General features: G+C 39.4%; 1 protein-coding gene across 5 annotated transcripts in view; it reads left to right on the top strand.

The window, feature by feature from the left end:
* Positions 1 to 485: 485 nt before the first annotated feature.
* Positions 486 to 14,186, top strand: part of DGKH (diacylglycerol kinase, eta) — a 124,964-nt gene continuing 111,263 nt past the window's right edge. For 2 of the 5 annotated variants that reach the window (XM_011974636.1, XM_011974638.1), the window contains exons 1-2: positions 486 to 594; positions 2,574 to 2,654. The gene's annotated coding sequence lies outside the window, so the exon portion shown is untranslated. Of the gene's footprint in view, positions 595 to 2,573; positions 2,655 to 11,007; positions 11,116 to 14,186 lie in introns of those variants that run through there. The other 3 variants (XR_001005447.1, XM_011974635.1, XM_011974639.1) reach the window with 2 other exon arrangements.

The raw sequence follows: 14,186 nt of genomic DNA, 5'->3' as shown, positions 1-14,186 counted from the left end.
ACCCTATAAGGTATGTCGTATTGTCATCCCCATTTTACAGATGAATAAATAAAGCCATGAGGAAGTTTAGTGACTTGCCTGAGATCATCCAGCTACTAAGTGGTGGCACCAGGAGGTGAACCCAAGGTTTCTGGCTCCAGGACTTATGCTCTTTCGTAATCATATTATACTGCACCTCCACCATACTTACTATATACAAGGCAGTGTGCGCATAACACTGTATTGCAAGTGTTAATGTATGTGCGTGTGTCTTGCCTATTACTCATGAATTCTTTGTGGGCAGGGAACCATGTCAAATTCACTTTTGCTCTTTGGGGCTTTGCACATATGCAAAGCTGTGATGAGAGTAACATATTCTCTTGTAATTTGCAAGGCATGAGAAATATTATTCCAAATGTTAATGAAAATGCACCATTGGCTCTGAATTTCATTTCGGTTTGAATTTCATTGTAACCGTGTCATTGTGCCTCTGCTTCTCTCTAGACCAGTATTAAAGAGGGACCGCTATTGAAGCAAACCAGTTCTTTCCAAAGGTGGAAAAAGCGATACTTCAAACTTCGAGGCCGCACCCTCTACTATGCAAAGGACTCAAAGGTAATTCGAGATAATACTAGTTTCAAGCATTTGAGACTGTGGATGGATGTACAATTTTGGTTCTGTAAGCTGTTTTTGTCTTGGAAGCGCACTGTAGCATTATGCTCTTACATGAATTCAGTGTACATGTGATCCATCGTGGACCCCATCCCAAGCGGGTCTATTTGAGTCAGTTCCATAACATGTCCCTAAGAATAATCTTTTAAGAAGGTCGTAGTGTAGTTTCATTTCTTTCTTCCTTTCTTCTTTCTTGACAATTAAAATAAAGCATTAAATGTAACCTTATTAGATGTAATAAACGCAACGATTTTGGTTTCCACCTTTTACCTTGTAAATCTTTCCCTGACCATGAGAGAAAGAGGGAGCTGCTGTCGTTGCTAAGAGTTCATGCTCTGTGTTCAGACAAGAGCTCATATCCACTTCCAGCATATTCCAGTGGAGTGGCTGTGGACAGCACATGTTGCTGAGAGGAGGCTTAAAGGAGAAAATACACATCAAGAGCTTACATGGTACCCGACGTAAACTAATCACTCCAGTATGCTGGTAATTAGGAATAAAAATCATATGGAAATCAAATCAAGACTTAAAATATTTTTTACTTAACAGTTGAATCAAATAATAATAATACAGTTTTGGGAGAAGCCATTTGTAAAAACTCATATTTTAATATTCAAAAATAAACATTAGGATTTCTGGCTACTGTGCCAGTTGAATAATCAATTATTTTCATTTTTATAAATGTATGCTCCTGATATAATTGGTAGAGTTGTACACCAGGAGGTAAAAACAAGCAAACAAACCTAATTCTGAGTTTATGTATCTATAGAAGTAATAACCATGTAAAATAATCTTATTTTACAAGTCATTATGTTCAGCATTGTCCCTGATCTGGCTCCATCCTGATTTTTCACATTTATCTCTAGGCAGCATTGGCTATTTGACAGCCTTCAGTTTGAGCTTATGCTACCATCATTGTGATGACTTTGCCTTTTCCATCTGCACTTGACAAAGTTCCCTGTTTTCGTCAAGATCCCCTCAAATACTCCTTATTCCATGATTCACGAGAGAGAGAGAGTTCAGTTTTCTGCTGAATAAATCATCTGTGACCTTCTATAGCATTTCATTGTATTTCTTCTCTTTTACTCTTGTCTATCTTACCTTAAAGTTAGTTGTGTCTATTTAATCTCTTGTGCTAGACTGTAGATTCCTTCCAGTCAATGAACAAGTCTTACAGTCAGATTGGTTGAACTGAAGTAGGCTAGTTCTACAGTCTACTTCAGTTTCAAGTCCAATTGTCAACTACTTCAAGTTCTAGTTTCTGCAGTTCTAGTGGTGCACCATTGTGCCTGCCTTGCTGGAAGAACGCTGAATGAGTGTGAACAATGAGTGCTAAAAGTGGGAAGATTACATTTATTGGCTAGGATTTCCTACTTGCTACCTTGCATGTTAAGAGTATACAAAAAAGGTCACCTGCTACTTGCAAAGCAAATTCACTACCTCATTTGAACACATAGTTACAGATGAGGAAAATAAGGTTCAGAAGGTTCAGTTACTCGTCGTGAGCTAAGCCAGGACTAATTCTCAGCTCTCACCCTGCAAGCCTGGAAACAATGATATTGCCTCTGCCTCCCTGGCAGAGCTGTTACAAGCTTCAGAGAGATTGCATTGTGCATGTGAATGCCACACACTCAGCAGGTTCCCCATAAGTGGTAGCTGTTATGCTTCCAGAGAGCACAGAACATTTGCATTGAAATAGTGTTCCCAGGAGGTCTTTAAAGTCCTTTTCAGTTGGGGTTTTATGGATCAGTTGTACTTTATGCTTTTATTTTTCCTTTCTAGGAAGAAATTGCAGAGAGTACCACCAACTTAACTTTTTTTCCCCCATTTTCTATTCCTAATTCCTGTATTGAAAGAATGTATTGAAGAGCATTGAGTTAGGTTTTCTTCTAATGTCTTTGTATGTTTTTTTTCATTAACAGTCTCTGATATTTGATGAAGTTGACCTCTCAGATGCTAGTGTAGCTGAAGCAAGCACGAAAAATGCTAACAACAGCTTCACGGTATGGTTATATTCTGCTAACTCCCTTCTCAAAAGTTACAGAATGACCTTTCTTAAGCATGTACAGAATGCCCTGTTCAATTGCAAACTGTTGTTAACTTATGCATGTTGGAGTTCCTACCAACACAATCAACTTTAAATATACTGTATATTCTAACACCCAGTACCAGTTATGACTCATTTAAGCTGGAGTTAAATATACTTTTTAAAAATTTTATAATTTTTCCCTTTTAATTTTAATGCTTTAAGTTTTTCACCTCCTTTAAATTAATATTTCAATTAATTCCATTGTTCTTGAATATTTAAAAAGTGTATTTACCTTCAGTCTTAAAAATAATGTTTTCTCTATGTAGTCTGCTTTCACTCCATTTCACCCCAGTTGCCATCGTTCAGGCAGTTGCCGTAGTTCAGGGCTTCACTTCTCACTTAGGTAATTCATTCGGCAGCTCTATTCCAGTTTCTTCTTTTCTGATCACAGATCACATTGCTTAAAAAGGCGTCACTGGTTCGCCATTGCCTGCGAATGCCATCCCCAACTCAGTCTTCAGATCTTGTAAGATCATGCCTCAGCATTCTAGTATTACCAGACAATTAATTTGTCCTTCTCTGTCCCACCAGTGCAGCAATTCTACCTGTGCCTGTGCTTTTCCTCTTCCCTCTGACTTCAGTGATTCCTCCCCCATCTATTGCTGTGAGAATCCTACCAATTCTTCAAAGCTTATTATAACCCATTTTTTTCCAACTTCTTTCATTCACAAAGTACGGATTGAGTTCCCACCATGTGTTGAGCACAAGAAATTCAGAGGTGAATGTGTATGTATATAATTTCCCTCAAGATATTCCTGGCATTGTTCAGCCCATTTTCCTATGGGCTACTTTTTATAACTACATACTCCCTAGGTCCTCAAAGGTGCATTGTTCTTGCTCCGTTGTCACTCCCGTCCGCACTGCCAGTCCTCCCAGGAAAGCTACTACTCCTGACAGCAGTGTGCAGTGTCCATCCCCTAGGCATGCCAGGGCAGGGGAGACAGACTGCTAAACAGGTGTATAGCAGTGCCATGATAGAGGTGAGCACTGGTAAGGGTGGGGGAAAGAGAGGACACAGATGAATTCAGATGTTGCCTTATTGATTTATGGGCATGTGGGATAATTCATAGTGTAAATATTCCTCCCCATCTCCCCTGATCCCCAGGGAGAGTTTAGTTTGAGAAGAGGAAAGCCAAGAATAGAGTCCTGGGAAAATGTTAAAATTCAAGGTTTAACCAATAAAGACTCAGAGCGTTCTTAAGTAAAGGAGACTCAGGAGTCAGTGATGTTATAAAAACCAAGCAGAAGAGAGTTTCAAGATAGATGCTTTGACGTGTCATACTGTAGAGAGGTCAAGTCGAAGAATTGAAAAGTGATGGTTGAATTTGTTAATTTGGAGATCATTTGGTCCCATTGATGTGAGTAGTTTCAGTGTGGGGTGGGGCTGGGGGCAGGCATTAGGCTGCACTGTGAATGCAAGTGAAAGGCAGGCAGAGATAAGGTAGATAACTGTTTTCTAAAAGCTTGGCTGTTAAAAGGAGAACAAAGATAGCTAGTAAAATGTTTCAGCCAGAAGAGAATTTTAGTTTTGTTGTTCTTTTGTTGTGTTTTAAAAATGATTTTGAATGCATTTATATGAAGAGAGGAGGCATAGTTAGAACCAAAAGTTGAAGACTCAGGAGAGAGAGGGAATGACTGATGAAGCATGATTGCTGAGTAAGCTGACGGGCGTAGGAATCAGAGCGCAGGTTAAGAGATCAGCGTTGAACGGGAGGCAGAAAGTGTGGCCAGGAAGTTTATATATTTCAAAACCAAATACTGTTTTCTCAGTGAAATTGAAGGATAAGGTTATCTGCTGTGAGTGAAAGTTGAGGATGTTTAATAGTTGCTTCTGTAGAAAAAGAGAATCGAAACTGAGCAGGGACCTATAAATGATCACTAAGTAGTGAGTGGTATCTACCAAAGATTGGAGATCAGGTTTAGTAATGTCATTACTCCTTGTGCTTGTAACATTTTCTTTTAAGTGGGAGTAGAGAACAAACAAATGAATTGACCCAGGGTTGATGGTTTATAGGGCATATTGAACAGAAAGAGAAAGGGAAGGATTGCTAGATATTTGATGGATTGATAAATCATCCATCTCTCTGCTCTTCTCAGTTTTTGAGACTACAATACAGAGTGGGGGACAGCTTTGGCTGAACAGGATTCAACAACCACTAAATACAGAGCTTCTGATGAATTGTTGGAGACTTAAGGCCAAAACGTTGCTTATTCCTTCTTTCTCCCACTTGAAGATGGGGTAGGGTGAGGTAGAAAGAACTTCACCAGTCCTACTAGTAGGATTAGCCACTTGCTTTTCCCTGGGCAGTGAAGAATAATCCTCTCTCTGCTGGAGCCTCATGGAGGGGGAATAAGGGTTCCCCCCAATCAACATTTATTTGTTTGTTTTTTAATCCTCTTTATTTTTTAATGACACATAATGATTGTATATATTTATAGGATACATAGTGATGTTTCAATGCATGTAAGGTACAGTGATCAGATCAAGGTAATTAGGATATCCGTCATCTCAAACATTGACCATTTCTTTGTGTTGCACACATTCAATATTCTCCTTTAGCTATTTGAAGCTATATAATATATTACTGTTAACTATAGTCATCCTACGGTGCTATAGAACACTAGAAATTATTCCTCCTATTTAGCTAGAATTTTGTATCCTTTAAGAGTTTAATCTGAAAGAGGGTTTCAAAATTTAAGATTTGAAGCATGCATTAATTTCAGGTGAAGACAAGGTCTAGGGTTTTGGAGTAGGAAATTATTCAAATCCTTATACAGGTCTTTCTTGGCCCTTCAACTGGGCATGTGATCTTTCTTATAGCATTTCTTACAGAATGTAGCATATGCTGCCTTATGCTTAGTTAAGTATTTATTTTTGGCCAGGCATAGTGGCTCACACCTGTAATCCCAACACTTTGAGAGGCTAAGGCAGGAGGATTACTTGAGGCCAGGAGTTTGAGACCAGCCTGGGGAACATAGTGAGATTCCCATCTCTACAACAAATACAAAAATTAGCTGGGTATGGTGGCATGCACCTATAGTCCCAGCCACTCAGGAGGTTGATTCCTTGAGGAGTTCGAGGCTCTAGTGAGCTATAATCCCAGCCTGGGCAACAGAGTGAGACCTTGTCTAAAAAAAAAAATTTTTTTTGGCCGGGCTTGATGACTCATGCCTGTAATCCCAGCACTTTGGGAGGCTGAGGCGGGCAGATCATGAGGTCAGGAGATCGAGACCATCCTGGCTAACATGGTGAAACCCTGTCTCTACTAAAAAAAATACAAAAAATTAGCCAGGTGTGGTGGCACATGCCTGTAGTCCTAGCTACTCAGGCGACTGAGGCAGGAGAATCACTTGAACCCGGGAGGTGGAGGTTGCAGTGAGCTGAGATTGTGCCACTGCACTCCAGCCTAGGTGACAGAGCAACACTCTGTCTCAAAAAAAAAAAAAAATTTTTTTTTTTTACTATTTATTTTTATTATAACCTCCTTGAGGATGGGGACTCTGTCATACTTTTTATCTCATGGTGCCTTATCCATAAGTATTTGTTGATTTTAACTAATAAGATGAAAGTTTATTTTAGGCATGAGAAGACTTTCTGTTGAAATATTTTCAAGAAATTTATTCATTCAACCGAATACTATTTTTTTAGTTTCTTGGACTAGAAATATAGGGACTGGTTGGGCACAGTGGCTCAAGCCTATAATGCTAGCATTTTGGGAGGCTGGTGGTAGGATCTCATGAAGCCAGGAGTTTGAGACCAGCCTGGGGAACATAGTGAGACCCCCCACTTCTCTACAAAAAAATATACAAAAATTAGCTAGGTGTAGTGGTGTGTGCCTGTAGTGCCAGTTATTCCAGAGGCTGAGATGGGAGGATCACTTGGGCTCTGGAGTTCGAGGTTGCAGTGAGCTATGATTGCACCACTGCTTTCCAGCCTGGACAACAAAGTGATTCCCTGTCTCTAAAACAAAACAAAGCAAAATAAAAGAACAAAGAAACAAAAACAAATGTAGGGACTACAAAGTTAGGCAGATTGCTTAGGCTTTAGAGGAAATGAATTTGGTAGAACTTTCCAGGGCATAAAATGGAGCAAGAGACATGTTTTCAACCGGTAATTGACAAACCTTCCTCTCTTTAAATATTTAAATATCTTACCTTCCTCAATTATTATGACTGCTACTGATGCTGTTATTGTGGCTGGTTTGTGTTAGAGGCTAATGGTATAGTTTCATGTATTGTGGCTGGAAGATCCAGGAATGGCCAAATTCTACTTCATTTCAGCCATCCCTCCTCTTCCTGAAGTTTCTAAGGGTAATATATTGACAAAGTACAATAGTGGATGGAAACTACGTAAATAGTAAATGGAAAATGGAAAACCTGTGCTTTGCCTGAAAATCCAGTGCTGAACTCTCTGGTAAAATGGGTTCTAGAGATCAGGGCAGTGACTGACCTAACCTGGGAAGTTCCTCAGTGTCATTTCTGTGACGTTCAGTTGGGTATGAGTGAGTCACTAAGGCCGGCCAGGCTTCGAGGGGGCCACAGACATTAAGACAGTCATGTCAGAGGATCGGGGACATGATTTAAAACCTACGCACAGTATGATTACTCTTCCTTTCTTGTGCAGTCTCTCACTCTCAACTCTGGAGTTAATAACTGTTTTTTTTGTTATCTAAATTGTCTCAGGTACTCTATTAGTTTTCTCTTGCTGTGTAACAACCAACCACAAACTTAGTGGCTTAAAAAAACAATGTCCATTTATCGCAGTTTTTATAGGCCACATAGTATTGCCAGATTCTTCTGCTCCGGGTCTTCAATATGAATAAATAGATATGAGTTGGGCAGGGTGGCTCATGTCTGTAATCCCTGCACTTTGGGAGGCTGAGGTTGGCAGGTCACTCGAGGTCAGGAGTTTGAAACCAGCCTGGCCAACATGGTGAAACCCTGTCTCTACTAAATACAAAAATTTGCTGGGCGTGGTGGCTCATGCCTGTAATCCTAGCACTTTGGGAGGCCCAGGCAGGTGGATCGCTTGAGGGTAGGAAAAGCCCCCATCTCTACTAAATATGCAAAAATTAGCTGAATGTATTGGTGCATGCCAGTAGTCCCAGCTACTTGGGAGGCTGAGGCGGGAGAATTGCTTGAACCTGGGAAGCAGAGGTTGCAGTGAGCCGAGATTGTGCCACTGTACTCCAGCCTGGGCAACAGGGCAAGACTCTGTCTCAAAAAAAAGAAAGAAGCAGATATGACAAATTTGTGTATATACTTTTATTGACTCAAATTGAGCTAATTTTAGCCATGGTTTGAGTTTATGATTTCACAAGTGTCTTCAGCCATAATAAAACTTACTAACAATGAAAGTATTTTTTTGTGATTTTAGGTGACGGCGATGTGATCAGGGAATGGAAAAGGACAATTTTTGACATCATTTAGGTTAATGTTTATTAATATATTTATATTTCAAGCCAGGCATGATCGCTTATGCCTGTAATCCCAACACTTTGGGAAGCCGAGGTGGGAGAATCACTTGAGCCCAAGGAAGACTAGCCTGGGCAACATGGCGAAACCCCGTGTCTACAAAAAATGAAAAAATTAACTGAGTGTCATGGTGCATGCCTGTAGTCAGAGCTACTCAGGAGGCTGAGGTGGGAGGATCGCTTGAGTGGAGGTTGCAGTGAGTCAAGATTGCACCACTGCACTCCAGTCTGGGCAACAGAGAAAGACCCAGTCTCTCAAAAAAAAAAAAAAAAAAAAAAAAGAGAGAAAGAAAAAGAAAAAATGATAATTTATTTGTAGTTTAAGTTCTACCATGGCATTTTCTATGATGGTTAAATCAATAAAATGTTCTTTTTTGTTGTTCATTTAAAAAAATTCATTTTAAAAATGTGGTTACTGTCTGCATGGTGTTTTGGAGGTTTCATTTTTATCTTTAACATAACCCTATGCTGTAGGTGAATGTATTCCTCCCAGATGAGGCTAGAGAGAATTGATCTCTTTTTGGTCACACTGGTGCCACCCTGGGAAAGGGCTCCCAGACCTCCTGATGTGTAATCCAAGACTCTTTCCAATCAGACAGAATCCTTTCTATCTGGGTAGTCTCTGCCTCTGCTGTTCTCTTTCTTCCTCAGACACTGCTCTCTTTTCTCACTAATCAGGATATGTCTCTCCCCAGAATTTTTTTTTCTTTTTTTTAATTTACCCCATTTGCAGAGGATAGGAGCTTAGACCATGAAAGTCAAACAGCCTGGGTTTGGGTCCTGACTTGGCTATATCCAGTTAATGTGACCTTGGACAAATCGGTTAACCTTTCTAAATCCCAATTTCCTCACCAGTCATTGAGAATAACAAGAGTACCTGCCTCATAGGATTATAAGGATTAAATTAAATGTGCTAGTACACCACAATACCTGCAGTTTAATAAAAGTGGCAGTTATTTTCCCAAGTTTGTCATCTCCCTATTTCCAAGTGGCAGTGTGTTGCCAATTCCTAAAAGTTTGGGAATTTGGAAGAAAGTGGATGAACTTTATCTTGAGGAAACATTCCATGCTGCTTATCTTTCAGAGGTATAGCAAAGATTTATTTCCACTTTTATCTCATATTAATAACGATGACTGGGAATAATAAATGTAATTATAATCTCACCTTGTTAGGTAAATGTTATTTGCAAAAGAAGAGCTATTTAATGATACGAAAGTCATCACAATCACATGGTATATGTTAAGCCTTCAAAGAATACTGTTCAAATGACTGTTTTCTTTAAATTTTAATGAAGATTAAGCTAAATCTTTAATAAGTCACAATTTTAATGAAATTATTGTACTGGCATTGTTAAAACTTCTTATGGAAGTTTACGAGGGAAAGTAGCATGTGTTTTTTGTTGGTTTGTTTGAAGTAGAAAGAAACACAAAGGTAATTTATTTCATTTATTTAACCACCTGTAACGTTTTCAGGGGGCGGTCTGTAGGTGTGTGTGAAACTTCATGGGTACTGCACATCCACACGGGTTTACTCAGTTGATGAAACACAGGCACCCTCTGGTAACACTTATATTTAGAACTAAATGATCACTAGAACAAAGGGGGATTTTAGTTCAGGGGTCACTTGCCACAGCAGATGTGACTAAAATTTATTAGCTTCAGATTATGATTCTATGAGGATTTAAAAAGTCTACATAAAAAGACACCAATAAACATGAGAACATACTCTTATGGCACATCAAATATCAGAAATTATGCATTCATAATATAATTGAAATGAGCAGGCTGGGTTTTAGTGGTACAGAACAAAATGTTCTTAAGAATTCCTTTAATGTTTCCTTTCTATTTATTCCGCTTTTCCCTTAGCTTCCTCTCAGTTAATATAGTTTACTTCATCTCTCTCTTAGAGGGAGATCACATCCTTTGAACTTAAAAAGCTGTCAGTTTATTTTTCTCTATTAATCTATCAATATTTATTTACAAAGGAAATAACTAAAAGCTATTTTCTTTTCATATCACTTGTGAATGCACACACACAAAAGGTATTTAGATTATCACCTGAATAAATAATCACTGACAAGTAAGTTACCTACCTTATTTGATATTTATTGTAACTATTGTATTTCTGTTCTGAATGCATTATGTCTGATAACTCATTCAGTTCTTTATATGAATCCTACAGTGTAAGAATTATTATGATTCCCATTTGATAGATGAGGAATCTGAAACAGAGAGGCTAACATCTAATAATATAATGACTAGAATCTGAACCTATCCACATCATCTGGCCTCAGTTTGTATCTTCATGACTTTGCTATGCTGTGTCTTTATTATGGTGTTTTAAATAAATGTGGTTCAGATAGTATTCCTCTAAATGGTTATTACGTGTTCAGTTGTTTTATCTACAAGTCAAGCAGAGTTTTATGCTGCATCACCAGATGTATAGCAAGCACTTGCTGGTCAGACTACAAATTTAGAATATTTCATTGTATTTTGGCACGGTACTTTAAAGAGAAAGGATGGTAACCAATATTATAAAAAAGATCTGGGAATCCTGGGATTGATTGGCATTTAAGGGCATTCTTTTATTTTAAAACTTTGGAGAAATGTGACAGATGTCTTTTTAATGAGGCGTTACCATGTAGTAGAGGCTGTAGATAGGTTTTGTGTTACTGCAGTGTGCAGGACCCGTGAATGAATTCGTGGAGGAATAATTGAGCTCAGTATAACAGAGAACTTTCTAACTTGAGTGATCTGATAGAACAGGCCCCTTGTGAGGTAATAGCTCTTCCCATTATTAGAAATCTTTAGTCATCTCAGTCCCTGTGAGCTGAAAGGGGCCTTCAAGAAGAGAGTTCTCAGAGCAGATGCAGCTTCAAGTGCTGAAATGAATTTCTCAAGGTTAGATGGCTAATAGCAGGGCACAGCTAATATGGAATTCAGGGCTCTCAGCTCTTGATGTTTGTTGGGAATAGTCAAAGAAGAGTGGATTTAGAGACTGCTGGTCACTGTGCTAGACACTACACGTGGAGGCTCATTATACCACACAGCAAGAGCTAAATGACCATCTTTCTGTAATGCAGCTGGGGAGATCTTTGCATGGTATGTGCATGTGAGAGGGGGTGAGGAGAGATGGTGGAAACACATTTCCTTGCAGATGCAAAGACTGTGTCTTCTTTACCACTGAATCCTCAAGGCTAGCACAGTGCCTGGCACAGAGGGAAAGCTAGTAAGTATTTGTTGAATAAATGAAGGGATATATCCTTGTTGAATGAATGAATGAGTGACATTTGTAAACTGTAGTGGATTTTTTTGGACAAAAAGTATTAGGTCGTGTTTTGGCTTAGAGAACAGTTTTCTAATCCCTCCCTGTGCTATTGGTTTATGTATATTATACCCATAAATTCTTGCATCCTCATTGAAATATTTATGTAATGACTTAAGACTATTTATACCATGTTTACAAACATGATTCTTGCCTTTCATTAATCATTGAAGTGGTCCCACCTTGGCTTACATAATTGTTAGATGACTGATAGCAGCAAACCTCATATTTTAACATTTATATTAGTTAAAATATTTTATAGCACTCTAAAATGATGCCATATTAATGCAATTTAAGTGGTTGTGTTTTTTGCCTTTTAAAACTGATTTATGTACAATTTAGATGGCTTTATACTCTGAAAGCTGATAATTTATCTTAACTTTAAAATTCATATTCCTTTTTCTGTATCTTAGAAATTAGGGGCTTTTAGAAATGAAATATCTTTGTTTCTGTGGGTGTTTCATATTTATCTTTCCATTTAGTGATACGGCATCTTTTCCAAGACTAACCCAGAGAAATGGCTCTTAAGGTTATTATGGGCTTCCTCACACCAAAGTGTAAGAAACCATTGGTCCTTTTGTAGCTGGACAAAAATTTTGGGGTGAAGATAAGGTGTGGCAGAAGAACAGAACCTGTGTCTCCACCTTCACTAGTAACCTTCCAGAAATCTTTCAAATGGGCTTTCTAAAGGAAGGCAAGACCCAGTGAGCATGTGCTTGGTTCTTCTGCCAACTCGGGAGCTCTGGGAACCTAGGGCTTGCTTACAAAATCAGACCATGGGAGTCCCAGGACATGGATCAGTTTCATCAAAGGGTTCGTAGTGGTTAATAGACACTATCAGTAGGCTGGGAGGGGGCACTTGTCATCCAAAGAGCTGTGTCGGACGTTCAGTCAGGGTGTCATGATCATTTGCCATGCCTGGTGTTGCCATTTTCCCCTTACTGAAGATCCACGGCTCAGGGAAAATATAGAGCTCCTGATCAGTAACCTTCAACCTGCAGCCTCCAGTACTCTTTCTGTCCTAGTCTGTTGCACAGCAGCCCACTCCTCATCTGTCTGTCCACTTCCAGGACTGCCCTTAGAATTCATTCATTCATTTATTTAACAAATATTTATCGAGGGTTCCTTATATATATGAGACATTTGTGCTAGATTCTGGGTATACAGTGCTAAATTAAAAAAAAAATTGGCCACTGAATACCAATTTTTAAAAAGTTTTTACTCGAATTTAAACAAATTTAAAGGCTATGCTGCCTGCCTTCAGGGATAGGTCCCTGTCTTTAAAGTATGTGACCTTGTGAATAGTATTATTTGGATACCAAAAACAAGGAACTCGCCTCCCTACTGAGACTGGAAACTGTGCTATCACAGGGGCCCAGGTTATAGGAAAGACAGGGGCGGGGGGGAATTACAATCTCCTTAGAACTTGAGGCGCAGACCATTCAGGATTCCATAAACAAACTTCTGTGAGACTAGTTCATCTGCTCTTCTCCACAAACATGCCCCCCTCCCAGTATTTCTGAGGCCAAACCCTGGCCACCATGTTGAAATTTTTATCCCTGAGTCTGCATATCCGTGTTTCATGTAGCTGGTTTCCTAGGTGGCCTTTAGCCTTCGGCACCTTGTGGATCGCCAGTGGCAGACTGCTGTCACATGAAAAGCGTGGCCAGTTATAACCTTGTATCGAGGAGGACTGACCTTCCCAGTGTGTGTGCCATGTTGTAGCTCCCAGTGCATGGCCATGTGCGGTACTGCCTCCTGGTCTGGGAGCTGGTTATAAATCCACAGTTCACTCATGTGTTCCTATACAAGGCCTTTTACAGACTCCAAATAGATGGTCCTGAGCTGACACTGTCATTGTCACCATGATCCTGAAGACATAACTTGTAGCTGTGTGGAGGTAAACTTCTAAAACCTATCTCTTCTGAGAGTTACTGCATGAAAACAGGCAAGGATGGGTCAAGTTTTGGACCAGCAGCCCAAGTTCCACCAACTGCCCTGTTATCCAGAGGCTTCTAAGCTATGCAGACTGCTGTGAAAGGTTTATTCTTCTTTTGCCCACCTGACTGATATACTCATGTACTTTCTGAAGAAGGGCTGTGGAATTTACAGACTTCATTGTGGTCTTGATGTGGCTGAAGTGTTTCGTTGAAGGCTCTTTAGTCCTGTACTCATTTAGATTGACTCTCACTTCTGATACCTATTTGTGGTGCAAACTAAAGCCTCAAACTCTATAGAAGACGATGGCTTATCTCATGTAAGCACCTGGAATAGGGGCCTCATATGGGAAAATAAGCTACTGGCAATAAAAAAGATTTTTTTAATTCCCACTGTAAATATCTGGATATTAGCAAAAGAGAGTCTGATACATAATAACCATCTCATTGAAACAGCAGCGCTCTGAAGAGTTTTAATATCTTGACAGTTCTGTCCTGGCTAGCATGATGGAGTTCTGTTTGCTAATTTTTTTATGTTCCATAACCTCCTTGAAAGCCAGAATCTTTGGTGTTAACTATAGTTTCGTAACTATACCTGTTAAGAAATAAGGTATAGTAGGGAGGCATGGTGCTCACACTCTCCAGAAAATCCCAGAGATGTTTGCAACCCTATGCCTTGTGAACAACCCAAGCCTAGTGGAGTCCTGAAT

This window comes from Mandrillus leucophaeus, unplaced genomic scaffold (assembly GCF_000951045.1).
Source record: "Mandrillus leucophaeus isolate KB7577 unplaced genomic scaffold, Mleu.le_1.0 Scaffold147, whole genome shotgun sequence".
NCBI classification, from domain to species: Eukaryota; Metazoa; Chordata; class Mammalia; order Primates; family Cercopithecidae; genus Mandrillus; species Mandrillus leucophaeus.
The sequence above is the reverse complement of the archived record's forward strand: the minus strand, read 5'-3'. Positions and strand labels throughout refer to the sequence as shown.